Source organism: Quercus lobata, unplaced genomic scaffold (genome assembly GCF_001633185.2).
Source record: "Quercus lobata isolate SW786 unplaced genomic scaffold, ValleyOak3.0 Primary Assembly Scq3eQI_1043, whole genome shotgun sequence".
NCBI lineage: Eukaryota > Viridiplantae > Streptophyta > Magnoliopsida > Fagales > Fagaceae > Quercus > Quercus lobata.
The window spans coordinates 1-19055 of record NW_022154967.1 but is presented as its reverse complement, the minus strand read 5'-3'; the positions used below and the strand labels follow the sequence as shown (position 1 = coordinate 19055).

The 19055-nt window shown below is 34.8% G+C and overlaps 1 non-coding gene across 1 annotated transcript; it reads left to right on the top strand.

Annotated features, from left to right (window-relative positions):
* The first annotated feature begins 11622 nt into the window (after positions 1 to 11622).
* TRNAW-CCA lies at positions 11623 to 11696 on the top strand. The gene has a single exon. It is a non-coding gene; the product is annotated as a tRNA-Trp (tRNA).
* The last annotated feature ends 7359 nt before the right edge of the window (positions 11697 to 19055 follow it).

Below are 19055 nucleotides of genomic sequence, written 5' to 3'. Positions count from 1 at the left end.
ATAGTCGCTGCAAAGCGAATTCCCCCTAGATACACATGTCGTGATATTTTATTTCACAATTGAATCAATTTAAAAAATACCTAAAGTTAAGGATTTATCAATAGGTAATGTTGCTCCAATACCCAACCAAAGGGCTACTGCGGTACCAATCAAAAAGACTGTTGTTGCTACTGGACGACGAAATGGATTTTGGAATTTATTAACATTCTCCAAAAAAGGTACTGTTAATAAACCCGCGGGTACTAAAACCATTAAAAGAACCCCCAATAACTTATTGGGCACTGTACGAAGTATTTGAAATACGGGAAAGAAATACCATTCGGGCAATATTTCTAAAGGAGTTGCAAATGGATCCGCGGGTTCACCAATCATTGATGGTTCTAGAACCGCTAAGCCTACGTTACATGCAATAGTTCCTAGAATTACTACTGGAAAAATATATAAAAGATCATTGGGCCATGCGGGTTCTCCATAATAATTATGACCCATACCTTTAGCCAACTTAGCTCTTAATACAGGATCGTTCAAGTCAGGTTTTTTTGTTATTGGGATAGGTGAATTATTATAGATCCATCCCCCGAGGGAACCGGACATGATAATTTTTCATCATCCGGCTCGAGCACAAATCAAACGAATGCAAGTAATTCTATTCTTACAGGTAAATGCTCAATACCCAAGTAGGCTTACAAAGTTGACCATGATCAAGCGCTTTCTGGGTCGTCTCAGACCTTGCGATTGCCTTTTCTTCCCCAAAAATAAAAAATAAAATATCGAGACTTCTTTTACATACAAAAGATTTACTTGTTACTAATAGGGTCTAGCCCCTGTTCTTCTTTAGATCCCTTGTTTCACTCCGATAGTATTATATATATATAAATCGGGTCAATGCAAAGGAAATGAATGCATTTCCATACTATTAAGCTAAGTAAGTAAAATAGATAAAACATAATCTGGATTATGACGTATCATCTATTCGACTGGATCTTACGGAGCCTGCTTATGCATGACATGAGACATGTCAAGGCTGATCATAGAAAAGATTCTCTTCAAGTAGTGAACCAGCCTATCCTCCATATGGGGCTTACGTAGTAGTTGGAACAAAGACACATTTCGTTGTGAATTCAAACAAATGTGGCAGATAGGCATATATCTGCACGGACTAATCAATAGTTCAAGTCACACACTCCCATAATCCATTTTATCTTCAGAAAATTCACTTCAACCATTAGTGTCAAATAAATAATACAATTTTGCGGGGTTGAAGGAAAAGATCCAAATACATGTTTTATTCTTTTCAATAATCCATATTTATAGCAATGAAATCCTATTGTTCCTACCCTGAGTGAAGTGATAAATGACTGATTACAAATATCTATGATCTATAATACTATTTCTTCTCTATAAAGGACCAGAGATGCCTTGCTTACGTATCATTGGGAAGTGCATTAACATAAATACGGCAGTAAGTAGAGGTAATACAAAAGTGTGTAAACTATAAAAACGAGTCAGGGTGGATTGTCCTACACTAGCACTTCCGCGCAATAACTCTACCAAAGGCGATCCTATTACAGGAATAGCTTCCGGTACGCCTGTTACAATTTTGACTGCCCAATAACCAATTTGGTCCCGGGGTAAGGAATAACCAGTCACGCCAAAAGATGCGGTCAATACAGCTAAAACTACACCTGTAACCCAAGTCAATTCACGAGGTTTTTTAAAGCCACCGGTGAGATACACACGAAATACGTGCAGGATCATCATTAGCACCATCATACTTGCGGACCATCGATGAACTGATCGGATTAACCAACCAAAGTTAGCTTCAGTCATTATATATTGAACGGAAGCAAAAGCCTCAGTAACCGTTGGGCGATAGTAAAAAGTCATAGCAAATCCCGTAGCTACTTGTACTAAAAAACAAGTAAGTGTAATTCCGCCTAAACAATAAAATATGTTCACATGGGGAGGGACATATTTACTAGTTATATCATCTGCAATCGCCTGAATCTCAAGACGTTCTTCGAACCAATCATATACTTTATTGAGATAGGTAAATCCAGGGAACTCCCCCTCTGAGAACCGTATATGAGAATTTCATTTCGTACGGCTCAAACAAAAACCACCCAAATACTGGCTAGAATGGATATGTGTAATAAAAAGTTTGAAACTTATTTATCTTTCCTCCTATGATTCACTCTTTCTTTTTCTCTAAAGATACGAAAGAATAAAAATCTGAAAGCTCTTCTTTGTGGTTATAATGCTAAAAAATATCAAGTTGGCTCATTCGTCTTTATGTTGATTGTTACAGGCCTCTTGAATCCTCTATTTACCTATTTTTTTTTATTTTCTTTTATTTGTTATTCTTGTTATTCTTATTTGTGTGTAACGCGGTTTTACTTCTGTTTTCTTTATTATTGATAGGAATTCTCTTGTTAAGACCCTATGAATCGATTAAAACCTCAGATTCATACTACAACCACGATGATTCAAGAAAACCTTCAAACTAAGTCCAAAAATTCCCTGAGTAAGAATCGTTGGATCATCACTTATTCAATGAATAGATATACTGAATAAAAATTCAAAGAAAGGTTTGTCCCTTAATTAAAATAAGCATAAACGGGAAAAAGAATAAAAATCTGTCGATTTATCACTTCTAACCCCCTTTTTTAACTATTTGGGGGTTAACTCTTTTTTTTGGAGTCCGGCCCGCGAGGTCTTAATATAAAATATGAATCATAGTTAGAATAGTTTGTAATCTATTTCCTATATTCCGCGCGTTCCGGATACTAGAATGAATATCCGACGAGGTAAAACCATCTGTATCAAGATGACAGAACCACTCTCTGTAGTATCCATAGGATCAATTATAACAAGTCACACACTCATATTCCGGAAATACAGAAACAAAGAAATTCCACGGTCGAACTACCCAAAAATAGAATGGGCTAAAAACGACCTAAATGATTCACTTTATAGTGAAAAGCGATTTAGTAGTTCTTGTGAATCTAATTCATTGAAATTCCATCCAGTAAAATGGAAGAATTATAAATCTCCAAAATAATAGATAGGAATACCGCAAATAGAGCCATTGCAATACCCATCAAAGGAGTAGTTCCCCAACCTGGAGCTACTTTACCATATTCCGAATTCAGTGGTTTCAATAAATCCCCTACAATGGTTCGTCTTGGACCAGATCTAGAACTATTCTCAACGGTTTGTGTAGCCATAAATCCTATTTTGTATTCAGTGAGAGCCGTTGACTTTGTATACCATTATATTGTAAATAAATGATCTTAGCATAGATCCATTGTGGTCTTAAAATTATATAATAATGGAAACAGCAACCTTAGTTGCCATCTCTATATCTGGTTTACTTGTAAGTTTTACTGGGTACGCCTTATATACTGCTTTTGGGCAACCCTCTCAACAACTAAGAGATCCATTCGAGGAACACGGAGACTAGTTGAAGTAATGAGCCTCCCAATATTGGGAGGCTCATTACTTCAATCGAGATAATAAAAAATCATTTCATCTTTTTAGTTGGAACTTTAGGTGGTTCCCGAAAAAAGATGGCGAAAAATATTATTCCCAGAGTCGAGACTAAGAGGAATGTATAAACCAATGCTTCCATAGATTCGATTGTGGTTTACAATTATAGCTTCCATGCCTGTTTATTTTGGGTCGTCTCCCGGATAACTAAAGAGAAAGAGTCAAAGAAAGGGCAAAGGCAGCGATTCAAATCAAGATTTATCCGGCTCCCTGTCTATGTTAAATCACAAAAATAAAAGTAAGAAATCAATCTTGTATCAGACTACTTGTCGTCTTGTAGTCGGATCCCCAAGTTTTTGGAATGTTCCAAATTCTACTTGAGCATCCAAATCTGGGTCAATACCGGCAAAAACATCTCGGAACAAGGTTCTAGCGCCATGCCAAATATGTCCGAAGAAGAAGAGCAGAGCAAATGAAGCATGGCCAAAAGTAAACCAACCCCTTGGACTGCTACGAAAAACACCATCGGATTTCAAAGTAGCACGATCTAATTCAAAAATTTCGCCCAATTGAGCGCGTCGAGCATATTTTTTCACAGTAGCAGGATCACTATAACTGACTCCATTCAGTTCGCCACCATAGAACTCCACAGTTACACCTACTTGTTCGACACTATACTTCGACTCTGCCCTTCGAAACGGAACATCGGCTCTAACAATACCGTCTCCGTCTACCAAAACAACCGGAAATGTTTCAAAAAAAGTGGGCATACGACGTACAAAAAGTTCACGCCCTTCCTTATCTCTAAAGATAGGGTGTCCTAACCACCCAACAGCTATTCCATCCCCGTTGTCCATTGAGCCCGCTCTGAATAATCCCCCCTTTGCCGGATTATTACCGATGTAATCATAAAAAGCCAATTTTTCAGGAATTTTAGACCAAGCCTCTGATAAACTTTGATTTTCGGCTATCCCAGCGCTAACTCTTCGATATATTTCTTGCTGGAAGTATCCCTGATCCCATTGATAACGAGTGGGACCAAATAATTCAATCGGGGTAGTTGCTGAACCATACCACATAGTTCCAGCAACAACAAAAGCGGCAAAAAAGACAGCAGCGATACTGCTGGAAAGGACGGTTTCAATATTTCCCATGCGTAATCCTTTGTATAGACGTTGGGGCGGACGGACACTAAGATGGAATAGGCCGGCTAATATGCCCAATGTCCCTGCTGCAATATGATGAGAGGCTATTCCTCCCGGAACAAAAGGATCAAAACCTTCCACACCCCACGCTGGATTTACAGATTGTACCCTTCCGGTTAGTCCATAAGGATCGGACACCCATATTCCAGGACCATACAACCCCGTTACATGAAATGCGCCAAACCCAAAACAAGCCAACCCTGAAAGAAATAAATGAATTCCAAAAATCTTAGGTAAATCTAAAGAAGGTTTTCCTGTACGTTCATCAGAAAATATTTCTAGATCCCAGTACACCCAATGCCAAATAGCTGCCAAAAAGCATAAGCCAGAAAACACAATATGTGCCCCGGCCACACCTTCGTAACTCCAAATACCCGGATTCGTTATAGTACCTCCTGTGATACTCCAACCGCCCCATGAATTGGTTATTCCTAAACGAGTCATGAAGGGTATAACAAACATACCTTGTCTCCACATTGGATCAAGAACGGGGTCAGAGGGATCAAAAACCGCTAGTTCGTATAGAGCCATCGAACCGGCCCAACCAGCAACTAGAGCTGTATGCATTATATGAACAGAAATCAAACGACCCGGATCATTCAATACGACGGTATGAACACGATACCAAGGCAAACCCATGGAAATACCCCTTTAATCAACGAATAATAGACACTATGTAACTTTATTGCATTGTAAAAAGTAAAAAAACTATGCTCTGGACCCACTCTTTCGGTAGATTTTCTCGAGGAAAGAATTAATATTTGTTCTATTCTTTTAGTAATAATAATAATAGATAGTAATAATAGACGAATTCCATTTGTAGGAACAAAAATAAGCAGATCTATTCTATACCCGATAAGTACCAATACGCAATGGTAGAGGGGATTGATCCCACTTTAATTTTCTCTGAGTGAAGACATACCCATTTGTTCATATCATTCCAAAGACCCATTCGTTTCGTAAAAATTTTCCTTTAGTCATAATCATTCGGTTTTCTTTTTTTATGTTATTGTTATGAACTTATTCAATTTATGGATAAACTATGATAAAGGCTAATCTTATTAAGACAATAAACCCGTTGTTACGCTTCCACATCAAAGTAAGATATAGTACTTAATTTTTTTTCTTTCATTTTATGCCTATTGGTGTTCCAAAAGTACCTTTTCGAAGTCCTGGAGAGGAAGATGCATCGTGGGTTGACATATAGTGCGACTTGTCAGATATATTGGGTCACATGGAATTTCCCCATTCTCTCCCCTGATCGAGATATCCCCTCTTTCGCCCCAAAAAGATTGATTGAATTATCAAAAGTTTGGAGCGTGAAATACAATTTAATCCTATTTATTTTTTGTAGGGGTATCAGATTAATATTATCAATTAGAATAATTTATGGTTGGCTCGACTGGACCAAAAAAATGAAGTATCCAGGCTCCGTTTAGAAAAAACCCAATTGGTAATATATCTAAGATTACTACTTTTATAATATTCTATTTATAAACAGGAGCGATCTCAAACTGTTTAATCAATCGAGTAATATAATGAATACATTTAATATAATGAATACATTGAATATTTAGTGGAAGACATGAAATAAATGAAATTGAAAAATAAAAAAAGCCATAGCAAAAAGACGTGGTATTGGGACATTTGCCCTATATGTGCAAATAAAAATCGGGCCTATCTTTACTCGGAGTAGAGCATAAACCTAAAAAAATTGAAAAAGCCCATTCAGGAACAAGAAAATGGCATCGTTATTTGGATTCGATCTCGATGAAACAATACATCAATGAGAAGTTCATTCGATAAGTTTAGTAAATTATTTATATATATATTTTATTTATATATAGGTAAAGTAAACAGGCCAAAACAAATCCTTCTTGAAAAATGGAAGAAAAAAAGCCCTTTGTTAGAAGTTAGAAAGAGCCCCCTATGAAAATAAAAAAGAATGAGGGCTGCAATCTACACATTGATTCTTTTTTTTTGCGCGATTTTTGGTAAACCGTATGCATCAAAAGGTGCGCGTACGGTTCCTAAGGATACAATTATATCCTAATCAACCGACTTTATCGAGCAAGATTACTTTTTTTAGGCCAAGAGGTTGATAGCGATCTCTCGAATCAAATTATTGGTCTTATGGTATATCTCAGTCTAGAGGATGATAGCAAAGATCTGTATTTGTTTATAAACTCTCCCGGGGGGTGGGTAATACCCGGAGTGGCTATTTATGATACTATGCAATTTGTACAACCAGATGTACAGACAATATGCATGGGATTGGCCGCTTCAATAGGATCTTTTCTTCTGGTCGGAGGAGAAATTACCAAACGTCTAGCATTCCCTCATGCTCGGCGCCAATGAGTTTTGTATTTGAGAGAAAAAAGAAGACTATGCCTTCGCCATATGAAATATGACTATTAAGTAATAATAGCATGGCATTTTGAATTCGATATGAGAAACCTTTTTTTTTATTTTTGTTTTTTTTTTTTTCAAAAATCAATCATTAGATTATATATCGAACGACTAGTATGAGATAAAGGGCATTTCCGATTTTATCTGATTTATCGGAAGCCTATTGCAGCGTCACAAACTTTTTTGTTTTCACACCAGAGGGATAATAACAATATTTATCTTAGGAAAGAATACAAAAAAAAGAAACTTTGGGATTGCTTAATAACAGACTAAATAAATATATAAAGCAACGGAACCATCATAGTATGTTTTAACTACTCCAAAATAAAATGAAGGATGGTTATTGGATTATTTACCGATCGGGGTCTGATAGGCCCTATATTTGAATATTTGAATTTGATTTTATACTTCTTCAATGGAATGGAGGTTATAAAGTAAATTCCATTGTATAGCCGTATGCAATGCGCAAAAGATGCCTGTACGGTTGTTCAATTCTATCTTTTGGTTTTCATATCATTACTCGTTATTTAATTTATTCTCTTTGATTTCTCTTCGAGATAGAAGAACCAGTTATTAGGTTATATAATCAGGGTAATGATCCATCAACCTGCTAGTTCTTTTTATGAGGCACCCGCAGGAGAATTTATCCTGGAAGCGGAAGAAATGATGAAGCTGCGCGAAACCATTACAAGGGTTTATGTACAAAGAACAGGCACACCTCTATGGGTTGTATCCGAAGACATGGAAAGAGACGTTTTTATGTCAGCAACAGAAGCCCAAGCTCATGGAATTGTTGATCATGTAGGGGTAGAATAAAAAATAACAGGGATTTCGCGCAAATACAAATACGCCATTTGAAATTTTATCTTCTTACTGGGTTTGATAGAGTATTCTATTAATTAATTTATTACTATAGAAGTAATTCCTAATCGGCCGGTTAGGATCGATCTAAACCAGCTCATTATGTATACGAGTCAACATGCCAACTATTAAACAACTTATTAGAAAGACGAGACAGCCAATCAGAAATGTTACGAAATCCCCCGCCCTTGGGGGATGCCCTCAGCGACGAGGAACATGTACTAGGGTGTATGTGTGACTCGTTCAGAGCATGGACTGGGGCAAAAGAAAAGAACCCATTTTTCCAGTATCAGTGATCAGTAACAGTAAATAAGATAAAATAAAACGGAAGAACTCCATTCACTATCTAAAAAGTATCTATCATACCCTTCTATTGTGTAATTGTGTATCAAAATTTATGGTTTCTAGTGGTGTAAATCCAATCGTCTCCATTTTCAATTTAAGATGAGAAAGAATTTCCCATTGGTAGCAAATGTTTATCCATTAAGCGGGGGGAATCCCATTTAAAGGCAAGAAAGATTACGCCCTTACTCTTTCAACAACGGACTAAGAGGGTCAGCTACACAGTTAATCTTCATAATTAAATACCGTTACTGTATAAGTGGATCTCGTTGTGAAAGACGGATTACTGAATAATTCATGGGTAGAGCCAAAAAGTGTGAACTGTACAAGTTAACAATAGCATTGATTAAATGAAAGAAAAGAAGGGGCTCCGGTGTATAGAAGGGATCTCGCCGTTTAAGAAGTAACCATAGAAACGATGGAACCCACTATTTTTTTTTTATTCATTTCTATTTTATATTTACTACTTTTTGTTTTTATTTAATATTAATATGCTTTTTTTAATATCTAGTATCAATATCAATATTATTTCTTATTTCGAGGTAAAATGCCTATAAAAAAAAATAAAAAATCGTGGGCGGGAAGGTTATAGTAGCAAAAGCCGTTGGAGTTTTTATTTTATACATTGGAAGGATCCGTTTTGTTATTAACAAACTAGAAAAGGGGAAGGGAATAACTGAAAGAAAAGAAATCAATTAGTTATTTATCAAAGTTTCATTTATTCAATGACCAGAATTAAACGAGGATGTATAGCTCGGAGACGTAGAACAAAAATTCGTTTATTTGCATCAAGCTTTCGAGGGGCTCATTCAAGACTTACTCGAACTATTACTCAACAGAAAATAAGAGCTTTGTTTTCGGCTTATCGGGATAGAGGTAGGCAAAAGAGATATTTTCGCCGTTTGTGGATCACTCGGATAAATGCAGCAATTCGAGGGAATTTAGTATACTATAGTTATAATATTTTCATACACAATCTGTACAAGAAGCAGTTGCTTCTTAATCGTAAAATACTTGCGCAAATAGCTATATTAAATAGAAATTGTCTTTCTATGATTTCCACTGAGATTATAAAATAAGTAGATTGGAAGGACTCCATAGGAATGTTTTCAATTTTAATGGAGTGCGCTGTAAAATTAACTCCGGGAAGGTAGAATAGAAATTAGTATGATAAAATATAATCAAATAATATGATAAAGTCGTCAAAATGAACAAACAAGACGTTCAATAAAAAAAGATTTATTCTTTTTCCCCGATCCTTTTTTTCTTATGACACGACACTCACATCTTAATTCGCGAATTTTTCGAACAAAACATCAATCCGCCTTTGAGTTCGTATTGGAATTTTGATTCAAGTGAAGAGTAAGCCTATCCCCCTTTTTGATTCTAAGACCCGCAGTTCTAGCAGCCGACTCACCTCTTTCAAATTGTTTCTCATTATTAAGAAAGGGTAACAAAGATAAAATACGAGCTTGCTTGATAGCAATAGTAATTAATCGTTGTTGTTTTAAGTTTAATCTATTCACCCGTCTAGATAATATCTTTCCTTGTTCACTAATAAATCGACTAATTAAACTCATGTTTCTATAATCAATTCGATCCCCCGACCCAATCGGGGGCAAACGCCTACGAAAAGATCGCTTGGATTTAAAATAGAGTCGCTTGGATTTATCCATGATTTGTTTATTCCTTATCCCGAAAATCCTAATTTTGTCGGGGATTTCTTTTTGGTTTGTTTATCTTTAAATATATGTTATATATAATATATGGTATATGACATTTTTCATCTTCCTTGGAAGGATGACATACAATACATACGTGTAATCGGTTCCATCTATTTCTTTATCTCCCCATGAATTGTATATTTGTAACAAAAGGGACAGAATTTTCTCAATTCCAATCGACTAGGCGTATTGTGTCGATTCTTTTGAGTAATATATCTGGAAATACCAACCCTCTTTGATTCCTTATTAGCATCATTTCGAACAGCACAATTGGTACATTCCAAAATAACTGTTACTCGAACATCTTTCCCCTTGGCCATGAACCCCCTTTGTATTTTTGATTCACTCAACTATTCTATTTTGCGATCCAAAGAGAAAAAAGGAACGAAAAAAAAAAATCGAAGTTGCTAACTCGAAATAAAATTATGAAAAATTTCGTTGCAATCAAGATAGTAATAATAAGTAATACAATGATTTCTAACTACATTTCTAATCCCAATATAGCGTTTCGTCTTTCATTTAAGTATTTTGTATGATTTTGTTGACCTATCCATCAATTTCCATTTCCGTTCTCATTCTCTTTTTAATTATTTTAATTTAAATAATTTAAATTAAAAATTTTATTTTAATTCGAGCCTCGGGCCTGAGGCCCGAGTTCCGAGTTTCACTGAATTTGAATCCACTTTTATTCTTTCTCTTTTCGAACTTATTCGAATTTTAAAAATTCTAAAATTAAAAGATGGGAAGGGGAGGGATTAGTCACAGAGATTTTATTAAATCCCTAATCTTCTTCACCACTTCCCATGTTACTAACTAGAATGAAAAAAAGGGGAATATCAGCGCATCCGGAAATAAACGATTGATCTCTATCAATAGACCTGCTAAAAACCCGAACCATATAGTACTTACTACCGGCGCCACGGAGAGATATGTTTTTAGATCTCGCATTTTATTTGAAATCCTCCTTCTTTATTGGAATTTGTAATACATATATGATCAGACATATATGGAGTTAATGATCGCTTGTATTTGTCCGCGGAATCCCTAATTCAAATTGAAATGTACAACGATTCAGTAGAATATTCCTTTTCTTAAAAAAAACGTGCCCTTTTCTGTACCAGCATTTCCCCAAAATATTCATTTTTTTTTACAGCGGGTTTCATTATACGTAACGCATATAAGTAGTTTATTATAATTAATTAATAATTAATTATATGTTCTATGATATGAGATCAAAAAGAAGAAATGACAAGATAATTTTTGTATAGAAATGGAGTAAATAAAGATGTGGAAAACAATACGGGTATTCTCTACAATGACACTGTAACCCAATTGAAAGGGATGTAGCGCAGCTTGGTAGCGCGTTTGTTTTGGGTACAAAATGTCACGGGTTCAAATCCTGTCATCCCTACCTATTCTATTACTTATCTTATGAGCAGGAATCGTAACGAGGGATCAATTGAAATCGATTAAATTGGGCATCCATAACATGATCAATCTTTCATTTGACTCTATTCTACTATAGAATAGGATACGCATGCAAAAATATAATATATTAGGGTTACTTACAAAATATTTAGTGTGATAATAAAGCGCTCTTAGTTCAGTTCGGTAGAACGCGGGTCTCCAAAACCCGATGTCGTAGGTTCAAATCCTACAGAGCGTGATCCCATTCTTGTTATTCTTAGGTCGAAAATTACACTGAAATGAAATAATTGAACAGCAATTTCAATTTGCCCCCTGCCCTATGTATTAAAATTAATAAAGCAAGTAGGGGTCAATCAAAAAAAGAGCTATTAATTAATTAAAGGTCCAACTGATCACCGCGTCTGTATTGTAAATATGCGGTTACAAATAATCCAGCCAAAGTAATAGGAATTAGACCTAAGACAATTCCAAATAGAAAAACTTCAATCATTTCAATTTGTTTGAAAGAGGAAAAGGAGAGGTAATATCTATTCTTAACTATTAATTCATATTGCCCATGAATCTCAATGACCAAAAATTGGAAATTGACACGGTAAGAAACTTAAGAAACTATAGAATATATGGAATAACACAGAAAGATTTCGTTTTTTTATGAATCGTTTGTTCAATTAATTTCAAATAAGTCGTATCTTGTTCAACCCGATAAATAGAGCTGAGGTTATAGTTAAAACCGCTAGTAGAAAACCGAAATAACTAGTTATAGTAAGCATAAAGAGGCTAAATGAAATATGGTCTTTTTATACATATGTTTAGAAAGCACTTCCCTAAATTCAAATTTTTGAAAGATACAAACAAGAATAAGCAAAAAGACCAATTCCACTTATTCTTTCAATTGAAAGTTTTTGATTCATCAATCCTTCTAAACAGTAATAAAAAAAAATGGGAGTGACATAGGTAAGAAATCAATTCATCATCTGTGATATCTGAGCATCCCCTAATTCCCAATCAACAGATTCATCTTAAAAACTAATATTCTTATACTAATATTATATATTATAATTAATAATCAAAATTAGAAATAATAAAAAACTCTGTTGTGTAACTTCATTCAAAAAATGAAATTGAATCGCTTTAAAATTAAAATTGGAAAATCATTTCTATTTTAATTTTGATCTTTTTTTTATTATTGTATCGAATACATTGTGTATTTTCGAACAAAGAATGACCTTAGATTATACTAGAATCTCCCTTTTTTTACTTTAACTTTACTTTATTACTTTCCCTTTTCTTTTTTACTTTAATTTGATTTGACCTCATTAGATTCAGTAGTGGGTTCATTCTCATAATATCTCTAATGAGAAGAAAAAGAGTTTCGCATGATCTAATCGTGCGAAACTTATACATTTTTTCTTTACATATCTTAAATTAGAGAGCCCCCCGCCCTTTTATAATTATAATTCGATCAAGAACGGCCTTTTGGTTCTAATACAACAATGCGTGCATCGCGAATATTGATTATTTTCTTCTTTGTTCTCTTTCTTTCGTCGAAAACTATCGGCTAGTCTTACTTCTTACTGGACAACTAACCAATTCCTTAAAAATGAAAAAAAAAAGGGGGGGGGGAGGTTCCAACAAAAAACATCTTCTACAAACACAAAAAGAAAGAATATTTTTATATTTTGGATCTAATTGAATTGTAGGTGTAGGAGAATGGAATATGATAATCCCACTCGCGAATTATTTGAAAGCAACCCGTTGTATTCACATTTTATCTGATCTTCAGTTTCTAATCCGAAGCCGATAATGGAGAGAACCCTTATACTACTACAGGAATTTGAAAATTTTTTTATTGAATAGTATAGAATACTACATCGACAGGCAACAATAAAAGAAAAAAGAAAGTCTCTAGCACTCCATTTAGATACTAATTGTGAAATTGCGTTGCTGTGTCAGAAGAAGGATAGCTATACTGATTCGGTATACTCTAAAGACACCCTTGGTACCCTATTGACGATCTCACAAAGATTTAATTTCAGTGAATTCCCATTTACTGATCTCATCTTTTACGGAATCGATCCCCTTTTTGACTGTACAAGAATACGTGGAGCTCGGCATGTCTGGAAGCACAGGAGAACGTTCTTTTGCTGATATTATTACCAGTATTCGATACTGGGTCATTCATAGCATTACTATACCTTCCCTTTTCATTGCGGGTTGGTTATTCGTCAGCACGGGTTTAGCTTACGATGTATTTGGAAGCCCTCGTCCAAACGAGTATTTTACAGAGAGTCGACAAGGAATTCCATTAATAACTGGCCGTTTTGATCCTTTGGAACAACTCGATGAATTTAGTAGATCTTTTTAGGAGGCCCCAATGACCATAGATAGAACCTATCCCATTTTTACAGTGCGATGGTTGGCTGTTCACGGATTAGCTGTACCTACCGTTTCTTTTTTGGGGTCAATATCAGCAATGCAGTTCATACAACGATAAACCTAATTCGAATTATAGATCTATGACACAATCAAACCCGAACGAACAAAGTGTTGAATTGAACCGTACCAGTCTCTACTGGGGTTTATTACTCATTTTTGTACTTGCTGTTTTATTTTCCAATTATTTCTTCAATTAAGAGAAGCAAAGAGAATAGTAAACAACAGAATAATAGAAATTCTCTTATCCCATTCGGAAGGATATCATATCATAATTATCTATGACTGTTTATGTCTATAGCATGACCACTTGATGAAATTTGGAGGTACGCGGGACAAATGGCCGATACTACTGGAAGGATTCCTCTTTGGATAATAGGCACTGTAACGGGTATTCTTGTGATTGGTTTAATCGGTATTTTCTTTTATGGTTCATATTCCGGATTGGGTTCATCCCTGTAGTAATCGGATGCATTGAGTTATAGACATGAAAGCGTAAGAACTCAACGGGATCTCCCTCGAATCAGATAAATAAAGAGGGGTTAGGTCCCGTTGAGTTCTTAATGATCAGAATCTTTTATTCGTATAAATGAAAAAAATAAATCACCCTTTTACAATGTTTGAAAAAACCCCATTTCATTTCTTTCTCATGATGTTTTTGAAAAAACTAACTTCATTGATTGATGCAGAACATCTGTTCCTTGATAGTATTTGTCGATACTTTCCAAATTTAAAGAAAGAAGGAATCGCTCCATTAAATCCCATCCCTCTTTTGCGGACACAATCAAACTATAACAATAATATATATATATTTCTATTGATCAGATATCATGAAAATTTTTTCTATACTAATAAAACCTTACTCTATTTTTTTTTTTAGTATTTGTATTTAATAAAAATTTCCATTGAATTATAAATTCATTAAAGGGTTATGAGAACCCTGGAAAAATTTGAAACTAAAAATGGGATCTTTGACAAATGGGATCAAAACCTAAAATCATTAGTATTTCGACACAAGACCTTATTATTTCGATACAAGATACAAGAAAGGTATGGAAAATTCTTTTTTCTTGTATCGAAGGCTGGGAAGACGAATAAACCCTCCTATAATCCCTTGTTCCCCTCCTTTCTACCTTTTTTTATATTATCCACTTACTTATCTTATGTTTAGTATCTAGTCGAATTTTATTTTATTCGAATACAAAATTATCAATAGATTCTATGTCATTTAAATATGACAATAATGACATAATCATACCACTCTAATTTGGATTGATTGAAAAAAAAAAACAAAGAAGAGTTAAAGTCAAGTGGTCCTCTTCACAATATACATACTATGACTAGGCGGTACAAGTAATTACCAAACTCTAGTAGAAAAGAAAAAGGCTCTTAATAATTTTTTTGATTATACATAATTATATAATTGCCAATACAAATTTAGTTCTTTTTACAAACTTTATGTTAATAAATCCAAGGATCTAGAAATTCATTTCGGACAATTGAACCTTCTCAAACTGTTTCTTTTTAAGAACCAAAAATATTTGTGCTAAAATAACGGATGCCAAGAAAAACAAAAGGCCTTGGACACGTAATGGATCTTGAAGTACTATTTCCGCATCCCCCTGACCAAATCCACCTACATTAGGATTACTCGTTAATGGTTGATCAAGTTGGACGGATTCTCCTTCTGAAACAAGAAGTTCAGGTCCAGGGGGGATAATATCCACCACTTGACGCCCATCCGATGCATCCACTATGGTTATTTCGTATCCTCCTTTTTCTTTTCGTATGATTTTGCTTACTATACCCGCTGCTGTAGCATTATAAACATTATTGTTACTCTTGCTACCGTCGGGATAAATCTGACCCCTTCCCCTGTTCCCGCCTACGTATATGGGATATTTTAAGAAGTGAACATCTTTCTTAGTAGCGGGGTCCGGGGAAAGAATAGGAAAGGTGATTTCGCTATATTTCTGACCAGGAACAGGACCTATCACAAGAATATTTTTTTAGTCGGGCGGTAGTTCTGAAAAGACAGATTGCCTATCTTTTCTTTAATCTCGGGCGAAATACGATCGGGGGGGGCTAATTCAAACCCTTCAGGTAAAATAAGAACAGCCCCCACATTCAAAGCCCCCTTTTTACCATTAGCAAGAACTTGTTTTAATTGCATATCATAAGGAATTCGAACAACCGCTTCAAATACAGTATCCGGAAGTACCGCCTGTGGAACCTCAATATCCACGGGTTTATTAGCTAAATGGCAATTGGCACATACAATACGGCCGGTCGCTTCGCGTGGATTTTCATAACCCTGCTGTGCAAAAATGGGATAGGCATTTGAAATGGGTGCCCCAGTTATTATATATATCATGAGCGATACGGAAATGGATCGAGTAATCTCTTCCTTTATCCAAGAAAAAAGGGTATTTCTAGTTTGCATGGTCCAATCATTGGTATCGAAAATTTATACAATAAAATTAGGTAGGTTCTTAGTCTAGTATAGTTCCCTATCTATGATTCTGCTATGTACTAAAAGAATTTTATTGTAATGGAATAGAATATAGGAGGAATCGAATCCCTTGTATGAGTAAAAAGAATAAGTACAGTTTTGAATGTTTTGCTTATGTACAAAGTAACAACCAACCATTCTAATTGGATCAGTGAATCATTTTTCAGTCATTCATTGAATGATAAATCACTACAAGTGAGGGAGATACACGATTTAAATAACGGAAAATCAAATATTTTAAAATTGTATCTAGAATGACCGGAAAGGTAGAAACAAGACCGGATATAATTTGATCATTATGAGCAAATCCAAAATCTTTGTAGACAGATCCAATCATTAGTTCCCAACCGTGGGGCGAATGGAATCCTATACATAAATCAGTTACTAAAAGAATGGAAAAGGCTTTGATTGTGTCGCTTAAGTTATATAGAAATTCTTGAACCCAATAGTTAAGAATAACAAGTTCTTCATTACCTAGCATAGAATAACCACTTAGAATAACGAAACAGATCATATTTGTCGAGAAGTGCAAAATCGTATGGATACAATCTTCATTGTGCATCTTGATCAATTGGATCGTTTCGTTGTAGATTCCGATACGAAGCTTTTCTAGATGTGTTCCCGGGTATTCCTTTATCATTTCGTCCAAGAGTAAGAGTTCCTCTAATTCTATGAATTTTTTTAGAATACTCTTTTCTTGAATATCATTCAAAAAAATTTCGGATTGCCTAGTATCCCACCAATTAGTAACCCAAGATTCCAGACTTTTAGTAAATGAGAGAGAGATCCACCAGGGCAAAAATACTATAGATGCAAGATATAGAAGGGGAATGAATGCTTTCTTTTTTGCCATTTTTTCGTCTTTGAATTTTTAATGAACTCACCCCATTCGTTGACGCTATACGATACTAACTAATATTCCTATCAAGGATCAGTTCTATTACAAGTTATCGAGCCCACGAATCTATTCCCCGCTTTTTTTGTGTATGATTCAGCGGTTAGTACTTGAATTTATAAATAATACAGAAATGGAATAAAAAAGAATCCACTTCGAATTTTAGCAAGTGATTGTTTCCAAATCTATCACTTGCTAAAATTCGAAGAGAGTGACCCCTTTCAATAAAGAAATGCATGAAAGAGCCCCTTCAAGTAACAAATATTATTCAGATTTTGAAACGAAAGAACTCTCTTTCTATCAAAATATCCAATTTTTTGAAAAAAAAAAACGACGCATAGTCCGGGAATAATTGAGAGAATTTTCTGAAGAATATTGTGATTCTGATAAAAAAAATGACTACCAAAACAAGACAAAAAAGCTATCGTTATAAGCATCCCAATCGTTTGGTAATTAAGAAGTACAAAAAGGGATAAAAAGAAAGATTGATTGACAAAACAAAAAAAAAGAGAATCTACAAGATATAATCTCTCTATTGAAAATAAAAAAAGCATTCATTCTTTTCATTTCAGTTTCAATTCATTTTTGAAAATACTTCAATTGGTACACGCAAGAAATAAGCCAATTCAGCAGCTTTTTGCTCAAGTTCTCGTGGAGTCAAATTCTCATCAGTACGAGTCAAAGGAATAGCGCCATGGCCCCCGATTTCCATATAAAGGACACGACGAGCATAAATACCCTCTTTCACTTCTATTCTGATGGACTGTACGTCTTTCATAAAGAATTGGAGGAAGATGCGACGATTTTTTCCAGGAAATCCCCAACGAAAAATACACACTATTCCTTCTTTTCTATCGAACCGATCATAACCACTACCTACATTCCACGAAATTGTGCACCACAAATAAGAGCTAATAAAGAGACCCGCAATTCCGTAGAAAGACATCACGATCCCCTGTGGAAAAAAAATGATTTGCGTAGGCGGAAATAAAGATATCAAATTTCTACCAAGATAACTGGAAATTCCAACTAATAAAAACCCTAATGAACCTAAAAAAAGGATAAAGGCCCAGCAGAAATTACTTGTTTTTCGAGACCCTGCTATAAGTTCTATCCATATATGTTCTGATCGCCAATTCATACTAGATCTAGTTGCATTTTATTGAAATTGAGAGAATAACCCAAATTAATTTGACTTTTTGTGTGTTTCCGAAATAACTCTCATCAACTAGCACTATTCTGATGTGAACTTTTATTTTAGGAGTAATTCATCGAATTGGTTAGATATAAAATAATAATATCCATTTCGTATGATTTCCTATAGATATCCACATACATATAGATATATTCACTTTACATTTAAGGCATTCGCCCCGATCCCGATTTGATTTCGTTGCAAATAGCTATAATTTATTTACTCATATATCATGTTTACACACGAATAACAATAATAGTTTCTTTATGTTCGGGGGAACCCACATCACATATTTTATTCTAAGAAATAGATATCTGTGTTATGGTCTAAGTCTAAATCTTGAAAAAAAAAAAAAACAAAATAGATGAGATTTAGCCCCATCATATCGATATCTAAAAAATCTTGTTTTTTTGAATATGAAGAGATAAAGAAGCCATCGCAATTGCCGGCAATATTAGGCCCACGAAAGGCACAAAAAAAGAGGGTAAATTTGTCATAAAATGGATACCTGGATTTACTATTTTTACCTGTTATTGTTATATTGTTATTTATATTGTTATAA